The following is a 13,372-nucleotide window of genomic DNA, read 5'->3' as shown; positions in this document are numbered from 1 at the left end:
CATTTTGCCAGAGTGGGTTATATCATTGGGTAGAGACCCATATAATGAGAGTGAAGGTATACCCACATCCTGGGGAGGACTGATGCCATCAAATAGAGAGAACTGTATCTCTCAAGAGAAATGGTGGCTCCCAGGACATTAGGGCAGTTGAGCATGTCAAACCCTCAACACTGTTGCAAGTATCTCTGAACATAGTTCTTCAAGAAATGAATATTGACTGTCACTGTGGGTCCTAAGGGGAGGGGGAAATAGGTATTGAATAGATGAAACCAACATAACTGTGAGGGCAATAGAAGTGCTTCACAAGAGTACACAAAGATGGATATAAAACATGTAAAATTACACCAAAAATATACAGGGGCTGATAGGCTAAAATGTAAATCATAGTGTAAAACATAGGATAACTAAAAATTTAGAAAATTGTATAGCCTAAAGTATAAACCACAATGTAAACACAAATGTTACCTTGTTTGAAAGCTATTGTTTCAATATCTGTACATCAGTTTCAGTAAATATGATATGAATATGTTAAAAGATTATTGCTGTGGAAAGGAAAAGGTTTTATGTTGGATATGTGGGAGTACTGTATATTGTATATATGAATTACTGTGATGTAAAACTCTTGTGAAGATAAGCTTAATAATTAGAAAAAAAAAGAAAAAGATAGGATGTAGAATTTTTCCAAATTAATATGTATTCTATATCTAACCTTTAAACTCATCGCTATATTCCATTTTACTATTAAGGGAATGTGGCAATATATTGGGCTTCACTTTTCAGGAAGTTTTGGATCACAGAGTGGTTTAACAATGGCAGTGGAGGAATACTGGTGTGGGGTGTTATTGACAGGGGACATATGGTTGACAGGGAGTTCTACAGGGCATATATCCAGGGTACATAAAAACGTTTGGATATTTTCATAGTGGAAACAATTAAAAACAACAACTGAGGGAGTGCTGAGTTCCTAGCCAGGGGAGATCTATCACAGTCCCTAAAAGAACAGCAACAATCCCCCAAGTACAACAGCAAAGACCAAAAAGGAATGAAGGTCCAACAATGAGCCCCTGATACTAATGACTATGCTTGTGAGCCTGTGCACCTGAAATAAGAACAAGGCCTAGAGCAGCAGTGTGCCTAAGAGTTCCTTCCTGAGAGCCTCCATGTAGCTTAAATGTGACCAGTCTTGAAGCCAAACTCAGCGTGTAAATGCATTGCCTCCCTGCCAGTGTGGGACATGAATCCTGGGGATGTGCCTCCCTGGTGCCGAGGGATCACTACCAAGTACCAGCTGATGACATGACTAGAAAATGACCTAGAATAAAAGGTTCAACTTGGACCAGCAGAATATCCCTGTCTACATATAATAACAGGAGTTAAAAATGCTTTTTGACCTAAATCAAGGGGGAAATAGAAAGGACAAATGAGTTTATATGGCTATGAGTCTCTAAAAAAGAGTCTGGAGGTTATCAGAGGGGTTGTCCTTTTGCACACCTGGGCAGAGTCTCAGAGACAGATAAAGTAGATACAATACCAGGTATTGGTTCTTCTGAGGGCTACAGAGACCCACAGGTTTTATGGTCATGGCAGATGGAGTTCACTGCCATGTCAGTTGGCCCTTCTTTGGATTGGTGTTTCTGTGTGATGGAGCTGGACTCAGATGTGATCTCTTTTCATAAGCCTTTCCTGTTACTTTACCAGAATTGTAGTTGGTGCTGGGGTTTAAGATATATCTAGGGGATCTGAATCTCTGGACTGACCAAATGATAGCCAGGCCCTGAGACTCAACAGACTTCAGCTCCTACACTCTGGTTTATTGGACTTACCCCACTCAGCTAACATGGAGCTGAAGATTGTCAACCACCATACCATGGAGCCTAGAGTGCTTACAACTGAAAGCAGGAGGATTGCATCCAGCATCCATGTGGAATCTAAGCCCTCTCTTGACATAGATGTGGAATGGACACAACTAATCCAAGGTCCACAGGATGGAGGAATAGAGTAAGGATTAGAGTGGATTTACTGATATTCTATTCATGAACTATTGTGGTTAGTAATCGAAGAAAATGTGGCATTGTTGTGGAGAAAGTGTCCATGGTGCCTGCTGGGTATGGGGAATGGGAGGAAGAGATGAGATGTGGAGGCATTTTTGGGACTTGGAGTTGTCCTGGTGGTGCTACAGGGACAATTACCGGACATTATAGATCCTCACATGGCCCACTGGATGGAACGTTGGAGAGTGTGGGCTATGATGTGGACCATTGACCGTGAGGTGCAGCGATGCTCAGAAATGTATTCACCAAATGCAATGAATATGTCATGATGATGGAGGAGAAAGTTGCTATGGGGGGAGTAGTGGGGTGAGGGGGGTGGGGGGGCACATGGGGACCTCATATTTTTTAATGTAATATTTTAAAAAATGAATTAAAAATAAATAAATTTTTTTAAAAAAAGAAAAACACCAGAGGTCACGCACAACTATCATGCAGAAATGGTACCCAAAAGCATTGTTGTAAGATCATAACTCATCTAAAAGTCCCAAAAGAACAGAAGACCATGCAAATTTTATCTATAATAAATCTGTCTCCTGGTGGATAAAACCTCTTGGGTGAGTACAATGTAATGATAAGTTAACTAAAAGAAAACATGAATCTGAATCAGGCCCTTTGGCTATCATGACTTGAAAAAAGGGATGGGGAAAAGTGGAACACAAGGAATACGGAGAGATCAGAAGAGGATGGCATCTCTGTGATGAAGGCTTAACACATCTTGGATTTGTAGCTGGAATGCAGCTAATTACAGACTTTCAGTGCTTTCATGAAAACCCCAGTTCTGAAATAAGAGGACTTACATTGATGAAAAAAGTTCCTGATTTATCTATTTTTTGTTCAGGAAATTTCAAACATCCACGAGTTGCCTGTTATGCAAGACCAGGGAAATGGAGACTAAGAATGACTAGCAATGGTTCTTGCTATTCTAGAAAACATTAGTTTCTAGACAAATGTTAGTGGTTATAAAAGAAATAACATGCTTCATAAAAAAGAGCAATGCCATTTTAATTTCTTCTTATTTCAGTATCCCCAAAAGAACATGTGATTACACAGGAAACCATTTGCTTCATCTTTGAATTATCCAGACACTTGCTTATTATGCTTAATCTGCATGAATGCAAAAATAAGATTGCTTCACACAGTATATGCTCTGTAAGTGATGTTTCTATAATACTATTATTATATACTTTACTTTTAAATTCTTAGAGTGAATTTAAAACAAACACTCCAAGTATTTAACATGGAGGAAGATTAATGCAAGGGATAGTTTACGTCAGAAATTAAAAAGCTGAGAAGTCCAACAGGAAAGAGTGAGGTAGTCTAGAGGTTAGCACTAAGAGAAAACCTTTACCACCCCCAGAGTAAAAGGAAGGAAATCCAGGGTCACTGGCAGAAGGAAGAACCTGGATGGGACAGTCCAGTGGCAGCTGGAACACATAACAGCTATTAACAGAGATGTGCCCCGAAGGAGAGACAAGAGACAAAGGAGAAGAAACAATCTGCTGTCTTTCTCCTTTCCATATTCCAGTCTCCCTCCAGGTTCATTGGCAGAACCCTGTCAGTAGCCAGCTAGCATATGAGTCTGGGAGAAGCATATTTCAGGGGATAGCTCCACTGAGTTATTCCACAAGAAGAGTGGGGGAAGGCAAGGGGAGGATATGAAGGCAAAGAGGCCCGGGTTTAGATTCATTATTATTTATGCCAGTGGGTCGACTTCTACAAAATGCAAAGACAGTAAGACTAGATTAAAATTTAAATTCAGTTTATCTATAAGAAACATACTTCAAATAAAGTATCAAAGAATGAATGAAGAGACAAATGCAATTCTCCCTTCAAAGTCAACAGAATGTCAATATCAGGTATATTAACTTCCTGTGGCTCCATAATAACTAACAACAAACTGGGTGGCCTAAATTATGGAAACTGATTTTCTCACAGAAATTAAGGTATTGGCAAGGCCAGGTTCCCTCTGAAAGCTTCCTTGCCTCCTATTTTCTGGTGATTGCTGGCAATCATTAACATTTCTTGGCTTGGTGAAGAATAAGTCTATTCTTTGCCTCTGTCTTCACATGGCTTTCTTCCTTGTGTATCAGCTTTCTCTTTCTTATAAGGACACCATCATGGATTTAGGGCACATTCTATTCCCTTAGGAATTCTTAGCTTGATTACATATGTAATGATCCTATTTTCAAACAAGGTCACAGTCACACCTACTGAGGGTTAAGACTTCAACATATATTTTTTTGAGGAACACAATTCAGTCCACAAATCTGGTAAAGCTGAATTGAAAACCATAAGCATTATACAGGAAATATGAAATAATAATAAAATGATAATACATTGAGATGAGTTAAAAATCATAAAACTTCATGCACCAAACAACTAAGTAATAAAATACATAAAACAAAAATTAAAAAGTATGCAGGGAATGGAATAAAATTGCAATCATAATAGAGTGCTAAAAAATAACAAAAATCGGTACAGAAAATTCTACAAAAAGATATTTTAAGTAGAAATATTTCTACAAAATTGAAGTGATCGTTACCTTTAAATGAGCTCAGTTGAGTCCACCAAACCTAAGTCTTACTTACTTAAATTTCCTGCTTCATACAATAAGTTGTTACCCTTTTCCATTTCATAGTCCAATTTTTTACCCTTTGTAGAATGCAGAATAATGCCCTTTCCAAAGATGTTCACATCCAAATCCCCAAAAACTGGGAATATGACACCTTGCATGGCAAGAGAGACTTTGTAGATATGATTAAATTAAGGATCTTGACAGGGGGAGATTATCCTGGATATTGGTGGGCGCAATGCAACCACAAAAGCCCTTAAAAGTGGAAAACAGAGGAAGAAGACAGAGTGTAAGAAAGTAAGAGACAGAGATTTGAAAATGCGATGTTGCTGCTGGCCTTGAAGGTGAACAAAGGCCAGGAGCCAAAGAATATGGCAGTCTCTACTAGAATATGGCAAAGATAAGAAAATGGATTCTGCCCTAAAGCTTCCAAATGTCATCATCTTGATCTTAGCCCAATAAAACCTTTAACCTACAAAACTATAACATATGTTTGTATTGTTTTGAGCCCCTGTGTTTGTGGTAATATGTTACAGCAGCAATAGGAATTAGTATATCCATTTTCACCAGGAATAGCCTCTTTTCATGTAAATTTTCCAGAGCTATCTTATTTTTTACTTATTGGATCCAGTAAATGAAACATATTTTTGGTTTGAACAAACTTTGCTCATCATTTTTTCCACTGTCCACCCTCTCAATTTAGATTTTTTTCCAGCTAGAAGATCCAAAGATTTCATGTCATCTCCAAGTTAAATTTATCTATTCAAATTAAGTCCAACAGACCTCATATTACATTAGATTATTTAAGATAAAATTGTTAAAAAACTTAATAATGAAGTTAATTTTTTCATTTAATTAGTAAGCAATTAAATTAATTTGTTTTACTTCTACCTTAATTTAGAGTTATTTTAATTCATTAATATTGGATCAGTCAGACTAAAGAACTTGAGATTTGTTTGATAATATTATGATTCTGTTGGGAGATAAAAGTTAAGCTCTGTTTCTCTAAATAGAGCAAAAAGACATTTTCATGGTCCATTTCACATTTTATCTCTTTAAGTCAATCTACACATCCTTCCAGGAAGTATCTGTATTTTTTGCCCATCATAATCTAGTTAATTCTTCATCTTGTGTATTTTTTCCCACTGAAACTGATCTCTGTCTTGTTCATCATAACCATGAAATTCAGGCTGCCTCTTTGCCCTGTTGGCATTTGCCACCAGTGAAAATCTAGATCTGACAAATGCCTTTAGTTACCATAACCCAAAATTGACCAAAAAGAGATACTTTTTAATACTCATATAAATATATTTTTTAGGAAGTACTGGGGATTGAACCCAGGACCTCATACATGGAAAGCTAGGCTCATCCACTGAGGTATACTTATACCCCTTTAAAACTCTTATCACTTTACATTTTTTTAAAAACTCATAAGGAAAGCTCTGTAACACAGGTTCAAGTGCAGAAGGTTGAAATCAAATTCTCAATCAATATATGACCTTGGACAACAAATTCAATCTCTTCAAGTTTCTATTTCATCAACCATGCAAGTAAGCAGTAACAGTCTCTAGTTCGGTCAGTTGTTAGGAGGATTAAATGAGGTCCTGTCTTCAATGCTCTTACACAGCCTAGGTCTACAGCAATCACTCAATAAAATGTCACTTTTACTCATCTGTTTTTGTTTCTAGGCTGCTCAGCAAATATCAATGCAATGATTCAGATTAAATGATGGGAATTTATTTGCTTACAGTTTTGAGGCCAGAAAAGGTTACAAATCAGGGCATCATCAAAGTGATGCTTTCTCTGCAAAGACTGGGGCATTCTGGGGCTGGCTGCTGCTGATCCTGAACTGCTTAGCTAGTCATGTGGCAAGGCACATGGTAGTGTCTCCTGGTCTCTCCCTTCTCTTCCAGGTTCAGCATCTTGCCTCCTGGGGCTTTCTCTCTGTTTCTGAATTTCTTTCCACTTACAAAGACTTTAGTAATAGGATTAGGACACATCCTGACTGAGGTGGGTCACACCTTCTTAACTGAAGTAGCCTCAACAAAATGTCCTACCTGCAATGGTTTCCACCCACAGAAATGGATTAAATTCAAGAACATGTTTTCTGGGGTACATTCAGCTTCAAACATCATCCATGACTTAAATAACTATTTGAGTATAGGGCATATTCCTTAGCTTCTTTGGGTGATGCCTTCATCTGCTAAGCAAAGGAGTTTGACTAGATAATAATCTATAATTTGGCCTTCAGCACTGAGATCCTATAATTCCAGGAACAATAGAAATATAAAATACAGAGTTGCAAAAGTGAAGGAGAATTTAGGTAAAAGAATATGAAAACACAGAAATGCATTTAGATGTGTTTCTATAACTTTCTTTTATTAAAAATCATTCACTTATTAGTTAGCAAGTTTCATGGGGTCATAGATCATTTGGGAATATATTTACCTGTAAGTTTTCTTTAATCAAAATTTATAACAAAATGTAAGCTAATATTTATGGTTTACTCTATGGTAGGCACTGTTTTAAGTGTTTTATGTGTATTTACTCATGTGATTCTCAAAAGACTCTATTATAAATATTATTCATCTCATTTTTCAGATGAGGAAACCACAGCAGAAATTTCCCAATTATTCAATAAAATGTTATTTTAGCATTAATTTCTGTCCTTGTAGGAAAAAGAGATTTGTATCCTAACCCTCTTGCTCTACCTTCATACTTCATAATTTATTGTTTAAAACACACCAGAATTTTGGAACACACCTAAAATTTTAATTTGAAAGTCATTTCAAATAGCTAGGAAAGTTTAATACATTTTAAAATGGCAAAAGCAATGAACTACATTAAAATGTAGAGTGACAAAGATAAGAAATAAACAGATGACTGTAAAGTGAGGCTTAAATACTGGCATAAAAGTTTCAGTCATTTTTAAAAGGGAGAACATGATAACTAAAGAGTGAAATCAGGAAACTAGGCCCAGGAAAAATGAAAACTCTAGAGCAGCACTGTCCAATAAAAATACAAAGTGAGCCATAACTGTAAGCCAAATATATTATTTAACATCTTCTAGTAACCACATTAAAATCATTTCAAAATCAGGTGAAATTAATTTTAATATAATTAAAACATTACATCCATAATATTTTAATTTTAACTTGCAATACTATTAAAAATTATTAAGGGTGGTGGCTCAAACAATTGAGTGCCTTTCTCCCATATTGGAAGGTCCCGGGATCAGTTCCTGTCACCTCCTAAAGAGAAGACAAGAAGAAAAGACAAGCAGATACAGAAGAAAGCACAGTGAACAGACAGAGAACAGACAGCAAGCACAAACAGCAAGGGAGGGGGCGCTAAATAAATAAATCTTAAAAAAAAAAAACCACCATGAGTTACCACTCACACTAGGATGGCTATAATCAAAAGGACAGATAATAACAAGTATTGAAAAAGATGTGGGAAAATGTACTGGCACATGCTACAACATGGATGAACCTTTAAAACATTGAAGAAGCTGATCACAAAGAGCCACATATTGCATGACTCCATTTATAAGAAATGTCCAGAATAGGCAAATCTAAGAGGCAGAAAGTAGATTTCTGGTTTCAAGGGAACCAGGTGGAGATTTGGGGAGGGGAGGAAGTGGGGGTTGCTAAGGGGTAACAGATTTCTTTTGTGGGTAATGAAAATGTTCTAAAATTGATTGTTGTGATTGCACAACTCCGTGAATATATTTTAAAACATTTAATTGTAAAAAATTATTGAGATAGTTCACATTCTTTTTTATTTTGCACTAGTCTTTATAATTCAGTCTATATTCCATATTTACAGCTCATCTCAATTTGGACTAACTACATTTCCTGTACTCAATAGTCACAAGTAGCATACAACACAGATCTAGGTCTATCCAAATTTTGACTAATGTCCAAATAATAACAACAGCTAAACTACTATAATCATGTACTTACCTCTATTTTGAGATTTAAAGATCAATTTAAAGAGGCATCTTTAGTTTATACAGAAATCACTGTTCGTTATAAGTGATGTGTTTGGATTTCACAAGTATTGGGTTTGCACAAGGGAGTGAAAACAACATTAGACAGAGAGAAATGCTGGGATTGAAACCTGGCTTGAGCGAGATACTTAAAATCCATATAACTCGAAGTCCTCGTCTCTAAATTGAGAAGATAATGCCTGTTCTATCTACTTCTCAGTGTTGTTTTGAGGAACAAATGAGATAATTTGAGTGAAGTTATAGAGAACAATGTGATCTAAGAGATGGTCCCTACGGTTGTTACTGAGGTGATGTTGGTGATGACAATGATGTCAGTATTGTTCTTTTTAAACTAAAGTCTGTATTAAATTAATCCTTTCATAGGAAACTATTTCTCAAAAATAGTGATGTACTTAAATCATTATATTGTAAAAATCATTAAAAGAATTATCAACAGTTACATAAGCATTGAATTTTGTTTCATAGTTGCCAGTTATTTACTTATTAACCCAAATTAGATCTTAGGTCTAAAAATATGTCAAGTTAAAGGAGATAAGCATGAAGAGCATATGGGAATAGTAATTTCTATTTCCAGGAGACTATATGAAAAGGAAGTGTTTTATAAGCAAGAAAAGAGTCATTTTGCCTATATTAGCATAATTAATTATTATGTCAACATTTTGTTTCAATGAAACAGGTAAACTAGAGAAATACTATATTTTCTAGTACCAGTTTACCAGAAAGCAGGCAATTTTTGGCAGAAACAGGTTAACTATACTGTCATTAGTTGGACTGGTAACACTTGATTTTGTCTAGACCAGTTTATCATAAGCACCTCAAGTTTTATTCCAAGCAAGAGTACAAGATTATATGTTAGGAATATTTTATAAGTATTTAAAGAATTTTAGGAAAAGCAGTTAAAGAAAGAAAACTGTAGTTAAAGAAAAGAAATTGTAGCTAACCCTCACTTTTTTTTTGAAGAGGGTGTTCAACAGCTGAGCTACATCTGCTCCCCAAAGAGAGTTGGTGTTTTCATTTGTTTGTTTGCTTGTTTGTTTGTTTTTAGGAGGTACCTGGGATCGAACCTGGGACCTTGTACATGGGAAGCACTTGAGCTACATCAGCCCCTTGAGCTACATCCGCTACCCTTAGCCCTCACTATTTTTTTTTATTATTCCTCCACCCCGCCTTGTGGTTTGCTTGCCGTCTATGCTCTGTGTCCATTTGCTGTGCGTTCTTCTGTGTTTCTGTATTTATTTTTATTTAATTCCACCCCCCCCCCCAATGACTTGCTTGCTCTCTGCTCTCTGTGTCCATTCACTGCACACTCTTCTGTGTTTTTACTTGTCTCTCTTTTAATTGTTCAGTTACCTGGCTAAGTTGGCTCTCCGCTGTGTGCAGGACGCAAACCCAGGGCCTTCCATATGGTAGATGGGAGCCCAGCTGATTGAGCCACAACCACTTTCCCTATCCTTCATTTTTAATGGAAGAAAAGTCAGGCATACATTCATGAAAGAAAAGTCTGTATTAAATACATTTTGTAAGATTTTCTCGAACACTTTATACTTACTAGCCAAGATAAAGCAGAGAATATCTACTCTTGATTTAAAAATCACCACCAACAGCAACAGTGTATCATGAGGGTCTAGATCAAAGACCAATATCACATACATGAGGATAAAATACATCATTCTTAGGATTAGATTAGTTAGAGGAATCTTCTTCTTACATGGAATATTTTAAGAACTCCAACATGTAAAACAAACTAAAGTGATATTTTATTGGTATAAGTTAATTTTATGTTCAAATTTAAAATTTCTGATTATAAGTCCACCAATAATAAGGCTGTTTTGATCAATTAAAATATTTAAAACAAGTTTAAGACTTAGTATCAGTCTTTAGATCTAATTATCTTCCTATTTTGTACCCTTACATATGAATAGTTGTAGAGGAGAGGATAAATCTTAATGAATTGCTGATATTAATCATTTTAACCAGCAAAAATGACAATACCATATAGTTCAACCTAATGGTAATAATCATATTTGTGTTTCTTCAATATCTCCACTTAGGATCTTTCAATTCTCTTTAATTTACAAGCTCCATAAACTTGAAACAGAAATACTGTGAAATCTGTTATAGTTTAATCACTACAACATCAAAGAGTCATGTAGCTCCAACTTCATAAGTATTTAAGACTCTGTGCCTCATTAAAAGAAATGCCAAAGGATGTATAACAAGAAGAAAGAAAACTATACCACATGGAAGGTCAGAGTTACAAAAAGAAATGTGGGCAAATATACTAGCAAATATGTGAGTAAACAAAGAACTCATTAGCACTATAAAGTGTAATAATAATTATCTAATGCGGGTATTAAAACCAAGACACAGATAACAGTATTAAGCTGGGAGGAAGATGGTGGGAATAAAAGTGTGATAAGGTCCTGTATCATTCATTCTACAATGTGGTAAAGATGATGAATAGCTCCAGACCGTTAAGACAGGCAGGCATGCTGCAGTAACTTGGGTAATTTCTAAAGTAATAGACGTTTGGCATAAAACCTCAAACAAAGGGAAAAAAATGGGATGTCGGGGGGAAACCTTCACTGTTTTGAAATAAGGGAAGAAAGAAATCAAAAGCAAGAAAGAAGAAAAGCAGAGCATATAGCACATAAGTAAAATGACAGCAATAAATAGAAATATATTAGAAATCATATGAATATAAATGGATTAAACTCTCTAGTAGTCTAGTTTCACAAGATTGCCAGACTGGTTTTAAGAAATTCAGCAGCTATCTGCTGTTTACCAGAGACATGTCTAAATAGAAGTTCTCAGAAAGAGTAAAAGACAAAGTATATATCAAGGAAACACTGATTTTTAAAAAAATTGTCTAAATTAATATTAGACAAAATAGACCTTAAGACAAAAATAATTTATAGAAATAGTGGAATTTAATACTAAATATGTTTAAGTCACTAAGAATGTATAAAATTCTAAACTTGTTGAACCTACTAATGTAACTTCAAAATATATAAGAGCAAGAAATGACAACTATAAGAAGACAAATTCACCATCAGAGTGGGAGAACAATGTACTTTTAACACATGCGGTCAAAAGACTTAGTAGGGATAAAGAAAGATTAAATACAATTAACAAATATGATCTAATATATCCAGTCTCTACATGGTCTTCTTGATTCGCACTCTCATTTTCAGAGGGATAGGGGAAAAAAATAGCTTGACTCCCTGTTTCCATGAATCTCCTCAAACTCTTCTAGTCTTCTGCTTTTATGTAGACTGCAGAAGTATGCGAGTGATGGAGGTACAGTTAGTTCTTAATAAGCCTGTATGGGTACCCTGCCCAGCTCCCTATAGAACAAATGGGTACAGCATGCCCAAATGTCAGGACAGCAGGTAAAGTCCAATTGCATAGTCTATCATGCTTACAATAATAGCTAAAACCATCCAAAGCAGGACAGTACCTCCATGTATTAAATACACTGTTGTCACTGCTCTGTGTGCCATTTCTGCCTTCAGGAGAGCTTATTAGGTATCCCTGGTGTTTCAATGAGGCTGTTGTCCCCTCCCTCGATTTACACGAGCAGACAAGTACACATCTGCCTTTTAATCCAAGGCCACTGTGCGGACTACATAGCCCTTAATCATCAACATGTTTTCTAGATGGTCAAGGACTATATATGATAGAAATAGGGTGTGTGCATTATTGGGGGTTGGTATTCTAACATCTGCACAAAAGGAGTTTGTTCGGGTAGCGAGCCTTAGGGTTTAAGCACTTCAGAGCGTTCAAACTATATAATATCTGTGAGACTGTATTTTTAGTTTTATTAGTTTTTTAAGTAGTTAAAAATATATTTTAAAATAAAAAATAAGAATTAAATGTACAGAGAACACCTGAAGTGTTTTAGGTAGAGAACATTTAAGAAAATCACCAGTCTATGTTATAGAGGATTGCTGTATGGATACTTAGGCACTTAGTATTTCCTACTACATTGGGTACTTGCTACTAATGAACTTATTTCAGCACATCATCTGTTTACTCATCATGCTAGTCACTGCAGGTTCATATCCTGCCATCAAGTATACAATGTAAGAAGATGCATAAATAACAAAGACAAACATACACAGACACAATGCAAGACCCAATGCAGTAAGTACTACGCATAGCAAAATTTGCTGCTGAATTGTATTCACTGGTTGGTTTGTTAATTCAACTAATACTTTTAATGCTTCCACCAAGCATCAAGCACTAGAGGTGCAGCATTAAGCAAGATAGACAAGACTCCTGATCTCTTGGAGTTCACATTCTAGTTCAGGAGAGAGGGAAAAACAAGGAAAAGAATGAATGGATGAGACAAAGTCAAAGAAGGGGAAAAGCTTCTTGGAAAATTTTAAAAGACCATAGGCCAAATGCAGTTTCTCAGCCTAAGCACTAGTGACATTTTGGACAAGAGAAGTCCACTTTAAGGGTTTGAAAAGGAAGAAAAAGAAAGAAAGAGAGAGAGAGAGAAGAGAGAGAGAAAGAAAAAACAGACAACCGTTAATAATTTTGGAGGAGAGCTTTCCCAGGCGGAGGGAAGAGTGAGTATTAATTCACTACGGTGAAGATAAACTTGGAGTCGTCCAGGAACATACAATGGCTTGCCTGGCTGAAGCACTGTAAGCTGGAGATGAGATCAGAGAGGCAGGCAAGGCCTTACAGGTGTGGTGGAGAGATTAGATTTAGTTATTTTTTAATGTG

The sequence above is a fragment of the Dasypus novemcinctus genome, chromosome 26, assembly GCF_030445035.2.
Source record: "Dasypus novemcinctus isolate mDasNov1 chromosome 26, mDasNov1.1.hap2, whole genome shotgun sequence".
NCBI lineage: Eukaryota > Metazoa > Chordata > Mammalia > Cingulata > Dasypodidae > Dasypus > Dasypus novemcinctus.
This window is presented reverse-complemented; position numbering follows the sequence as displayed.